At 44.6% G+C, this 12,930-nt stretch overlaps 1 protein-coding gene across 2 annotated transcripts in view; it reads right to left on the reverse strand.

Moving 5' to 3' along the window:
• RFFL (ring finger and FYVE like domain containing E3 ubiquitin protein ligase) overlaps positions 1-6,267 on the reverse strand; it is a 75,237-nt gene extending 68,970 nt beyond the window's left edge. For both annotated transcript variants that reach the window (XM_040244046.1, XM_040244041.1), the window contains exon 1: positions 6,067-6,267. The gene's annotated coding sequence lies outside the window, so the exon portion shown is untranslated. The remainder of the gene's footprint in view (positions 1-6,066) is intronic.
• Positions 6,268-12,930: the final 6,663 nt, after the last annotated feature.

Consider the following 12,930-nt stretch of genomic DNA (forward strand, 5'->3'; position numbering starts at 1 on the left):
GCGACCCTATGGACTGTAGCCTGCCAGGCTCCTCTGTCCATGACCACTCAGTCCACAACCCAGACATAATGAAACCGTGTTCCTACATGCCGTTCTAGAAAAACCATGTGAAGGTCAAACTGGGAGATGTAGGCTTAATCTGTAGGACTAGAGAAGAGGCAGCTTTTAAAAGTCAAGTAACACCAGCTCAGAAAAATTCTGTAAAGTTCAAATTCAGCACATGCGTGCTGAAAGAGGATGAGAGCCAAAAGATTTTGCTTATCTTTTTACAGGAGAGGACAATGGAGAAATTACCAGACCAACGTCACTTTCCCTTCAGAAGAAAAAAAAAAGTTAGCAGGCTTAACCAAGATAAAAACCTTCATAGGTCATAACTCCATGAAATCAGCAGCCTAGGGAGAATCTCTCCAAGAACGCTGTAGGAAATTAAGTGAGGATTAGCCTAATTAAATGTAAAGTCTCCTTGAGAGAGACTTCTGCTCCTGAAGACTATAGCCATCTCTGTGAAACGCATCACAGAAAAAAATTGTGAAGAGGATTTGCCAGGCATCACAGCCTTTTCACTTTCACATCAGGTCTGCACACGCTATGATCTAAAAAGAACAGAGTGGTGATTTGAGGAGAGAATTAAAGTAATACAGCTTATCAGAGAAAACCACTCCATTCTCTAGTCTTCCCAAAAGTTCACATGCTCATGTAATATACTGTAACTGTAATATACTTAGGGGTTTCCAAAAATTACACACATTTCCTCAAAAGAGATATAGGAAAAAATAGAATCACGGGGTAAAGGCCAAACATTGTCTCTTCTGAATGCCTGAATAGCCAATTATGGGTCTTAATACATTAATTCTAAGAGAGAAAAAGAGACTATTACAGGAATGTTGAGTAAGACATCTTCAAAACTGTACCCTCGGGCCTAAGTCCGTTGGACTCACAGTAAAATCACCCCCTCAAAAAAGCAGTTTTATGCAAAATTTTGTATTTTAATTTCCCAGCTGCCAAGAGAAATATATAAGGAGCAGAAATTAAACTAATTATGTCAGCAGCACAGTGAACAAAACTTTAATTGTATTACACACAAGTTAGACATTGCCAAACAACACAAAGGCACTTAAGGGCAGAAACTTCTTTAGAATATAAATGATTCCCAATCAATATGACAAAAATTAGTCTGTCTGGGCAATAAGCAGATGCACACATGGAAAAATCCACCCAACATCCTAATTCAATATTAAAAAAATGAACGCAGAGTATAAGAAACAAATCTCCAAAATGGCTTAAAATCACTTGGTCATTTACATATGTTAGATCATTAATAGGTCCTTTAAGCCAGTATTGTACTAATCAGCTTTTTTAACCTCCTGCCCACAAAAGATCCTATTCATTTAGCTGGGTGGACAGGTGTTAGCAACCAGCAACTTTTTTTAGCTCAGTTCCAGCGGCCTGATCTGTGATTACTGTGGCCATGATTGGCAAGTCGAAAGGAAAGGCAGTTTAAAAAGGGGGAAAGGGAGGAGAGAGGGAAAGAAGAAAAAAACCAAAAAGGGAAGGGGGAGAGGAAGATGAGAAAAGAAAGGGCTGTCTGGTGCTATTTAAAGAACCCCCCTCCCCACCCAAGGCTGGGAGCCTGAGTTGAGCTCTCATGCTACGGCCCAGACACTGGAGGCAGAATTTGGATAATGTCATGAATTTATTCCCGCAGTCATTCTGGATATATGCCTACACTCCACTCGTTCTAAGAAAAAAAATTTTTTCAAGTATCTGTGACTCATTCCTCTTTACCATATTCTCTCCTTCTTGAGTCCTCACTCTTTCATACGTTTTCTAAAAGAGCTGACCGAGTAGATATTCCTGGAAGGAGACAGGGGGAAGGCTGGATTTCGAAAGATATCTGAAGCCTACAGAATAAAAATCCTCTTGAGAAGAGAACGTTCATTGAGCTCCATACAATGTACAAAGAAGAGATTTGCTCTCTTTTCATCCACTGATCAATGCCACCAGGTATTATTTTCATCTGGCAGATGAAGAAAAGGAAGCCCTCAGAGGTTAAGCGACGTGTCTAAAGCACCCGCGGGTTTGATCCCTGGGTTATGCAACCCACTCTAGTATTCCTGCCTGGCAAATCCCATGGACAGAGGAGCCTGGTGGGCTGCAGTCCATGGGGTCACAGAGTCAGACACAATTTAGGAACTAAACAACAACAAAAGAAGCCCAGCCAGGAGGTGGAGGATCTGGGGCTCAAAGCCAGGTTTGTCTCTTTTCTAAACTGTTACATTTCCCCCAAATTTAATTCCCTAACATATTAAGTGCCCCATTCTGCTTTAACTCAGAGGGCTCTGGATTTCACCTTTTCTTCCTTCCATGAACTCGGCAAAGGACCTGTGACTAAATTTTATTGCCTATTAAGCATCCATCATATCCAATAAGCGCTTCAGTTAAGGTAGAAATGAAACATCTGGCAAACTGGCTTTATTTTAAAATCTTACATACAGAGGATGACCAGGCAGCTCTCCTATGCAACACTGATCAGAACTAGATTTGACTACCCGTTCAGTCCTCCAGTGGTTTCCACATTATCATTCATTTGTCCACTCAGGAAATACAGGAAGTTACTCTCACCAACCCTCCCTCATGACTCCTGACAGATAATACGGCAGACAGGGCCCCTCTGGAAAGTAATTTACATAAAAGTTATAAAAGCTCTTTGTTATCTGTCATGACTCGGAAATGGACTATTCTAGCAAATCAAACATCCTGAATAACATAATGACGCTTTTAAAGGGACTACCAATTTATAAAGAATTTCAAAGCGATGCAACACTGGTTCCTAAACCCGGTTGCAGATCAGAATCACTTCGGGAGCTTTTTGTAAGTAGCTGCCCAGAGTGGCTTTTAAAATACAGATTCTCGGTCATCACTTATCCACTCAAAACAAAAACAAAAAAACACTTCTGGAGGTGGAGCTGGGAAATCTGTATTTTTAAAGAACCCCTCAGTGACAAAACTGCTATGTACCGAATCTTTCAAGGAGTGGCTGGCTTTGGGAACTCCTTGTAATAAAACTCACTTTTTAGTTAAAAAGGCTAAAGCTACACTGAATACAATGTGACCTTCTTTTGATGATTTGGGAGATCTTGGGTTTTCCCATGCCTCTGGATCATCATTCACTGGTCACTGTACTGGCAAAACCAGAATAGAAGAAAAGCTTAAGAATAATCGTACTGGTAAAAAGCTGGAAAAACCAGCTTTTGTTTTCCTATTAGATTTTTAAAGAGCTGATTTTCCCCAGAGGAAACTCAAGAGTTTTATGCTTGCCTTGAAAAAGGAAAATGTTTAAAAACAGGTAGATTCTCTTAACCAACCACTCCAATTCTGAACATTAATGGGCCCAAATGCATCAAACATGTGGAACAGTCACCCTGAACCAGAGAAAGCAGAGAAACTTCATGACAGTCTTAACAAAGATAAAGGAGGATAATGGGTTTAAGCTAAGAATGGCATCATGAGGATTAGATAAAACCACTGTCCTGACCACAGCAGATAAATCCTGGAAACTGGGAGAGCTAAAGTCTTTCAACACATAAGGCCAATGATTCCAAACCATCTAGGACAGCTTTCATGTAAGATACAATAGGATACTCTATTAAGAGCCCAACAGGTTTTAGGGGTTTAAAACTCCAAGTAATATAAACTCACAAAACAAGAAAGGGACCACACCATCTCCCTACTGAAGGAATGGGAATTTGTGATTGCCTAGAAAAAGACTGTCCTTCAGAGTGCCAGAATCTTTCTTACAGAAACACAAGTCACACCTACCAATAATCAGTAACCAAACAAAAATAATAACCAGTAACCACTACCAAACAATAATGAGGAAGCTCACACCTCGCGGCTTCAGCAACAGCAATTTAAACTATGCATTCTCCTTAAACTCTAAATTATAACTCAATTCTGTATTGCAGAGGTTATGAGATTTTAAGGTGCAGAGGTTAAATCTTTCCTCTCAAAACATAAACCTATAGCCAGTACAAGTTTCATACAAAAGTCTCTAATCTTTTAAAACAACAGCAGTATTTATTAAAGGTTCTAAGAATAAAAAATTGAGGTGGAATTAGTTTCCTTAACACTCCTTGGGTTTACGAGGGTGTTTTCAGAAAGTTCTAGGCACAACACATTTTGTGTACTAAACATCACAATGGACAGGTAATTAGGGAAGAAACTGTACCCTTTCTTTGTTATTGCTGCTGTTTGTCTTTTTAAATGTTGGTCACTGAAAATGGTTTTTCCACTGCTGTCTTAAGATAGTGCTAAGCAGAGTGGTATCAACTGGCTTAGTCATGAGAAAATTTTGAAAACAAATTAATTTCTAATCTTTTTGAGAACAGCTCTCTTTTTGTGTATGCTATTTTAGCAATGGGTTAAATTAAGTCAATTTCAAAGATTTACAATCCCTGACCCCAAGGTAAACAGTCTGGATAACAGCTGTCTTCCTGATCAATACGGAAGTTTCTAGTGGGCTGATCTTCCTAAACAGACATTAAAATGTGTGTGTGTGTGTCCAAGATTACATGGAAACCTTCTTCATGCACAATCAAGTTATTACAGTTAGGCTTGCCACATCACACTGTAATTGTCATACCCAATTTTCAAACTTAAGAAAATAACACCTCTAAATAAACTGTAATTTATGACTTGTACTCTGAAGTCTGGAATTATTAGGAAATATGCTATAGAGTTTGAGAAATGCTTGCCATCATCTATTTCCTTGAATGTGAGGCAAAACAATCAAGAAAAAAGGATAAAGAAGTCGTCAAACCTGAAATCCCCTGAACTAGCTCCCAACCCTAGAATTCCAAACACAAACTCGGCCAGCACTGTGTCCCCTGCCTGCTTCCATTCCTAGAAAAATGTTCCCGTAAGTGGACAATCTTGGCCACACTATCTTTAACTGTCACTGGGAAAACAACTACTCCCCACACAGTTGCAGCCAACAGGGGGTGACAGGAGGTGTCTGCCCTCCAAAGCATGTGTAAAACGGGATGGGCAAGAAACTTACTTTCTTAGAAGGCCACATAACACCTGGGGATGTTTGTTCCTTAATTTCTGGTGGCCTTTAGTCAGGGGGCAAAGTGACAGTTGTGGGTGAAGCCCTCTATCGGAGCTAACAGTAATTCTTCCCTGGGGTAGACGGGGAGGAGCATAGTACACTCTTCCTTGATTACACAAGCAGTTTTTCCCCTAGAACAAATGACAGGCCAACAGAAAGGAAAAAGTATACTGTTGTTTCTATCTTCAGCCAGCCTGACATCAAGCTCTGAGCAGACAGAAGCCTGCGAGGCTGTGGCTCCCCGGGTCCAGCACTCTTCCCCATGTCTGGTCAAATGTCTCGTGGGCAACCCAGCTGCAGAGGCCCCACCGCTCCTCTCCGTCTTGGCCACTAGCGGCCTCACACAGGTTACCTCAGGGGAACAGAAGCCAACTTCCACCAGTGGCCCCTAGGTGGGGAGGGGGACACGTGGGTGGGAGAAGCATATCCCCAAACTTCTCGATCGAGCCTCCGAACTCCAGCCTCCACCTTCTTCCGAGAAGCCCGCGGGGCTCCTGCCCTGGAAAGTAGGGTCAGGCTAGCTGCTGAACGCAGGCCGCCGCGCGCACCTGCCTCAGTTTCCTTTGCTTCAGAAGCCGCATCTTTCCCCCCCACCCCCACAAGCCAAGTGAACCTGCCGATCGGGTAGGGCGTTTGGAAATATACGATAACACACGTCTCCCGTTAGTGCCCCCACAGGTGAAGTGCTTCCGTGAGGGGCACTTTTTAATGGGACAGGTGCGGGCTACCTTGAATGCGCAGAGTTTTCAGCGACGGAGGGCTTCCCCTCATCCCCTGTGGGCAGCGAGCGCCTCAGGCCGCGCCCCGCACAGAGGAGGCGCCCCCGCCCCCACCCAGGACCACAGCCTGGCGAGACCCCGAGGCCGAGCAGCGCTCCCCGACTCCAGACTCCCCCAGAAGCCCAGCCTAGGCCGGGCGCCCCGCGGACCCCGGCGCGGGCGCCGCTGCCTCCTCACCTGTCGCGGCCGCCTGCCCGGCCCCGCACCTGGGAGGGGAAGGGGAGGGGAGGGGAGGGGCCGGATCCGGGCCGCGGGAGCCTCAGGCAGGGGCGCTGCGGGCTGCGCCGCGGCGGCGTCTCTGGGGCTGAGGGGCGCCGGGGGGCAGTCGCCACATCCTCGCGGGCGGCCCCAGGAAGTTGGCCCCCCCGCCGCCCCTCAGCCATCCCCAGCCGCCGGGGCCGGTCGCTCCCGCCCCTCGCGCAGGCCCCGCCCCTCGCGCAGGCCCCGCCCCGGGCGCTGCCCCGCCCCCTCGGGAGCGCGCCGCCGCCTCTCCTGCCGCGCCCGAGCCACCATAGAGAGGCGGGAGGCGCGCGGCAGACCAGAGGGCGGCCTCCGCGCGCGCGCGCCCCCTGGCGGAGCCCGGGGCTGCGGGCGGCCGACCCCGGCCCATGATCCTGAGCCCATGCGTGTGGCGACGCTACTCCGCTGTCGGGCATCTGCTGCTTCCAAGTCGACGGGGGTCACCGCACTCTGCGCGGGGAGCTGAAGGGTCCAAACCGTGGTCCAGCTTGGAGAGCCTAAGCCCTGTAACATCTCAGAACTCGTTTCAAAAGAAAAATTTGAAAGTTGCCTCACTTCCATATCCCATTGTTCCTCACCACAACGGCCATCAGCAAGTGATGGCTCCCCCAAATTACAATGAAAGAAACCCAGGCCCATTGAGGTTCACTATCTAATTCAAGGTCGCATGGTTGGGAGGTATTAGAAGCCAGATCTGAAGGACATCAAAACCCATGTTTGTCCCATGCACCTCCCTCTCAAGCATTTCCCAGTCTAAGGGCGAAGAGTTAGCTAATTTCACCTTAAGAAAGTGGGGAAACTCCTCAGAGGGAGGCTCTGGTAGAATGAAGATGACTCTGTAGGGAGGAACCCACCCCAGCCGTTCATCATCAGCTGGGTACCTTTCAGCAGGTACTTAACATTTCTGAACTCTCCTTGCCTCATCCCTGAAGAAATTGGTACTGTTGGTGTTAGGCACGTTGTTATGAGGCTTAAATAAACCAATATATATATATTCAGAAGTGCCTAGCAAACTATAAGGGGGCTTCCCTGGTGGCTTGGTGGTAAAGAATTTTGCCTGCCAATGCAGGTTGGTTAGTTCCATTCTTGGGTCTGGAAGATCCGCTGGAGAAGGAAATGGCAGCCCACTCCAGTATTCTTGCCTGGATAATCCCCTGGACAGAGGAGCCTGGTGGGCTACAGTCTGTGGGGTCGCAAAGCACAACTGAACAGTTGAGCACACACACAGTAAACCATTAATACAAAGCACTAGAGTCGCATGGGGAATTGTTACCCAAGGTGGACTAATTCTCTTATGCCTTAGTTTCCTACAGAGACCTCTCAGGGTTGTCCTGAACAATTTGTATTTTAACATAAGTAATATCACAAAGAAAAGTGGAGTAAGATGATATCATTTATACATGCAGACTCTGTCACTTTACAAGTATTATTTCCAGTTTTTACAACCCAGCAAACTGAGTACTGTTATTCCCATGTTATTTTTTTTCAATATTTGTTTATTTGGCCGCGACGGGTCTTAGTTGTGGCATGTAAACTCTTAATTGTGCAGCATGTGGGATCTAGTTTCTTGACCAAGGATCAAACCCCAGTTCCCTGTACTGGGGGTGAAGAGTCTTAGTCACTGGACTACCAGGGAAGTCCGTCAGTCAGTTCAGCTCAGTCGCTCAGTCATATCCGACTCTGCAACCCCATGAACTGCAGCATGACAGGCCTCCCTGTCCATCACCACCTCCCCGAGCTTACCCAAACCTATGTCCATCGAGTCGGTGATGCCATCCAACCATCTCATCCTCTGTCGTCCCCTTCTCCTCAATCTTTTCCAGCATCAGGGTCTTTTCGAACAAGTCTGCATCAGGTGGCCAAAGTATTGGAGTTTCAGCTTCAACATCAGGCCTTCCAATGAACACCCAGGACTGATCTCCTTTAGGATGGACTGGTTGGATCTCCTTGCAGTCCAAGGGACTCTCAAGAGTCTTCTCCAACACCACAGTTCAAAAGCATCAATTCTTCGGCGCTCAGTCTTCTTTATAGTCCAACTCTTACATCCATACATGACTACTGGAAAAACCATAGCCTTGACTAGACGGACCTTTGTAGACAAAGTAATGTCTCTGCTTTTTAATATGCTCTCTAGGCTGGTCATAACTTTCCTTCCAAGGAGTAAGCATCTTTTAATTTCATGGCTGCAATCACCATCTACAGCAATCTTGGAGCCCAGAAAAATAAAGTCAGCCACTGTTTCCACTGTTTCCCATGAAGTGATGGGACCGGATGCCGTGATCTCAGTTGTCTGAATGTTGAGCTTTAAGCCAACTTTTCCCCTCTCCTCTTTCACTTTCATCAAGAGGCTCTTTAGTTCCTCTTCACTTTCTGCCATAAGGGTGGTGTCATCTGCACGTTTGAGGTTGTTGATATTTCTCCCAGCAATCTTGATTCCAGCTTGTGCTTCCTCCAATATACTCCTGATATACTCTGCATATAAGTTAAATAAGCAGGCTGACAATATACAGCCTTGACGTACTCCTTTTCCTAGTTGGAACCAGTCTGTTGTTCCATGTCCAGTTCTAACTGTTGCTTCCTGACCTGCACACAGATTTCTCAAGAGGCAGGTCAAGTGGTCTGGTATCCCCATCTCTTTCAGAATTTTCCAGTTTGTTGTGATCCACACAGTCAAAGGCTTTGGCATAGTCAATAAAGCAGAGACAGATGTTTTTCTGGAACTCTCTTGCTTTTTTGATGATCCAGCAGATGGCAATTTGATCTCTGGTTCCTCTGCCTTTTCTAAAATCAGCTTGAACATCTGGAAGTTCATGGTTCACGTATTGCTGAAGCCTGGCTTGGAGAATTTTAAGCATTACTTTACTAGAGTGTGAAGTGAAGTGAAGTTGCTCAGTCGTGTCTGACTCTTTGTGACCCCATGGACTGTAGCCTACCAGGCTCCTCAGTCCATGGAATTTTGCATGTGAGATGAGTACAATTGTGCAGTAGTTTGAGCATTCTTTGGCATTGCCTTTCCTTGGGATTGGAATGAAAACTGATATTTTCCAGTCCTGTGGCCACTGCTGAGTTTTCCAAATTTGCTGGCATATTGAGTGCAGCACTTTCACAGCATCATCTTTCAGGATTTGAAATAGCTCAACTGGAATTCCATTACCTCCACTAGCTTTGTTCGTAATGATGCTTCCTAAGGTCCACTTGACTTCACATTCCAGGATGTCTGGCTCTAGGTGAGTGATCACATCATCATGATTACCTGGGTCGTGAAGATCTTTTTTGTACAGTTCTTCTGTGTATTCTTGCCACCTCTTCTTAATATCTTCTGCTTCTGTTAGGTCCCTACCATTTCTGTCCTTTATTGAGCCCATCTTTGCATGAAATGTTTCCTGGGTATCTCTAATTTTCTTGAAGAGATCTCTAGTCTTTCCCATTCTATTGTTTTCCCCTATTTCTTTGCATTGATCGCTGAGGAAGCCTTTCTCATCTCTCCTTGCTATTCTTTGGAACTCTGCATTCAAATGGGTGTATCTTTCCTTTTTTCCTTTGCTTTTCACTTCCCTACTTTTCACAGCTATTTGTAAGGTCTCCTCAGACAGCTATTTTGCTTTTTTGCATTTCTTTTTCTTGGGGATGGTCTTGATTCCTGTCTCCTGTACAATGTCATGAACCTATTCCCATGTTATTAATGAAGATCTTCCTCTTAAGAAATTTACCCAAAGCCACACAGTTAGGAAAAGGCCAAACTGGAATTTGAAACCAGGTCTTTCCACCACCAGGAACACATGGAGAGACTGAATTGCTAGCGGCCTCCAGCACCTGAATTAACTGTGCCCATCTTTTTCCTGTCTGGCTATTTTGTTCACTTTCCTTGATGCACTGCCTTGTTCCCTCTGCTTCTCCCCAGGGGTTTATCTCCCCACACACCACCCCCCACCCCTGCAAAGGCATTTATTGTCTCTTTTCCCTTCTCTGACTCCTTTTCTCTTTAGATGCCTTCCTCTCTTATTTCTGAAAGGGCTTTGTGACCCGTGATTAAGGCACATCTATTCCCCACCCAAACTCTCCTTCTCTTGATGTTAATTATTATCATAGAAAGTTAACAGGTCCAGAACAAGGATGGGGTGAGACCCAGAGATGTCTTTTTGTAAGCTTAGTTTTTAAGCTTAAGTGCACAGTTCCGAAAGGGAGTGCACTTAAGCCACTGATGGGCCTGATAATTGGAGTCAGAATTCATGACATCCTATGAAAATCATTTTTTTCTGGGCCCTCTGGTCTGTATTACAGCTAAATCATTGAAATGCTGCTAACTAATATGCGTGTCACTAAAGCAAGGAGAGGCTCAGAGCTGCATTTACCCACACACCTCCTTTCTCCACCTTTCATATTATCACCATCATTATTTTTCATCTTTATCGTGCCCTTCCACAGAGGTACTCCATAATGTACCCGTTGTGCAAGTAATCTGAAATCCTTTTCAGCAAGCAATAGTATTTAGTAGTAATAAAACACTAATTTGTCTACCAAGTGACATATTTATAGGAGCTGTTTACTTTGACGTATTTTTATTATTTCTACTCATTTGCTAAGTACTTTCCGATACATATTTATGAAGCACGTACCTTTCCCCAAATGGCAATGAAAAAATAAATCATATTATTTTTTGTATTAGTAGCAGAGTGGCTTGTAAGTCCTAGAGCCCTGATTTTTGTTATGTTTGGCAAGAGCTGGAAGAATTAATGGTGATTGAGCACCTACTATGTGCCAGACTCTGCAGCAAGCACTTTACATAAATTATCTATTTCATTTCCTGAGACTTTTACTTTACCAATGAGGAAAATGTAATTCCTCTGCAACATATATTTTACCAATGAGACAGAGACATTACCTTTTCAAGGTAATTTAGCCAGGAAGAGTCCAGCAGGGTTTTGAACCTAGATTTTCTCCTGACTCCAAAATCCCAATGGAGAAGGAACCCACTCCAGGATTCTTGCCTGAAAAATCCCATGGACAGAGGAACCTGGTGGGTTGTAGTCCATGGGATCACAAGAGTCAGACACAACTTAGTGACTAACCTCCCAAATCCCAAATCATCATTCCATTTCATCAGCCCCCTCTCAACTTCTCTTAACCAATAAGTTTTATAAAATATAAAGTATTGCTTTCTGAGAGAGGCTGTGTAGGTTATCCCAGAATGGAACACTAAAGTCTATCAGTCGATAGACACAGGATGCTAACTCCAGTTTTTCTACTGGAAATTATCCTCTGGCTGAATTCAATTCAGTTCAGTTCAGTCAGTTCAGCTGCTCAGTCGTGTCTGACTCTTTGCAACCCCATGAATTGCAGCACACCAGGCCTCCTTGTCCATCACCAACTCCCGGAGTTCACTCAGACTCACGTCCATCGAGTCAGTCCCTAAGAAATCAATGGTAGGGTGTTTGCCAAAACGAAGGGCTGATACAAGTGTTCAACTCAGGACTTCCCTGGTGGTCCAGTGTTTAAAAATCCACCTGCCAACACAGGGGACATGGGCTTGATCCCTGGTCCAGGAAGATCCCACATGCCATGGGGCAACTAAGCCCGTGTGCCACAACTACTGAGCCCACCCTCGAGAGCCCACACGCCACGTGAGAGGCCACCACCACGAGAAACCTGCTCACACAGCTAGAAACTAGCGCCTGCTCGTGGCAACTAGAGAAACCCATATACAGCAATGAAGACCCAGTACAGCCAAAAATTAAATAAATAAGAGTTTTCAGGGGACAGTGCAAATGTGGGACCCTTGTTCAGATAGTAGTAATAATTTCTGAATGGCAGCAGAAAAGCATTTTTTAAATTAACTTTTATTGGAGTATATATATTTGCTTTCCCTGGAGCAGGGCATGGCAACCCACTCCAGTATTCTTGCCTGGAGAATCCCATGGACAGAGGAGCCTGGAGGGATACAGTCCATAGGGTTGCAAAGAGTCAGACACAACTGAAGCCACTTAGCACGCACGCATAGCTGCTTTACAATGTTGTGTTTCTACTGATAGTTTCTACTGTATAGCAAAGTGAAGAGCTATACGTATACATATATCCTCTCCTTTTGGGATTTCCTTCCCATTGAGGTCACTACAGAGAATCGGGTCACGTTCCCTCTGCTATACAGGAGGTTCTCATTAGTTATCTATTTATACACAGTATCAATAGTGAATATACGTCAATTCCAATCTCCCAATTCCTCCCACCCCCTTTTTCCCCCTTCGATATCCATACATCTGTCCCTGCTTGGCAAATATCACCTATACCATTTTTCTAGATTCCAAACGTGTTAATATACAATATCTGTTTTTCTGATTTACTTCACTCCATATGACAGTCTCTAGGTCCATCCATGTCTCTGCAAATGATCCAACTTTATTCCTTTTTGTGGCAGAGTAATATTCCATTGTATCTATGTACCACTTCTTCTCTAGCAATTCCTCTGTTGATGGACAGCAGAGCTTTAAACTAAGCTCAGGGCTCTGTGCAACTCCACTGGTCACACTACCATGAAGCCGGCCTTGCCTAGATAAAAAGAAGCCAGTTTCTCCCAGGTATCCTAAGCCTTTCAAGGAATATGCAACTGAGGGCCTATGATATGCCTGGGAAAGTATCTGGCATTTTACATAAGCTATATGACCCTAAAGCAATTCTATGCAATAGGCATTATTTTCCCCTATTTCCCAGTGGATGAAACTAAAGACTTAAAGAGGCTGATTGATCCGATGGCATACACTAAGTATCACAGCTAAGACCAAGTTAGAGATGTAAATCTTGTTCCTT

The sequence above is a fragment of the Oryx dammah genome, unplaced genomic scaffold (genome assembly GCF_014754425.2).
Source record: "Oryx dammah isolate SB20612 unplaced genomic scaffold, SCBI_Odam_1.1 HiC_scaffold_8, whole genome shotgun sequence".
NCBI lineage: Eukaryota > Metazoa > Chordata > Mammalia > Artiodactyla > Bovidae > Oryx > Oryx dammah.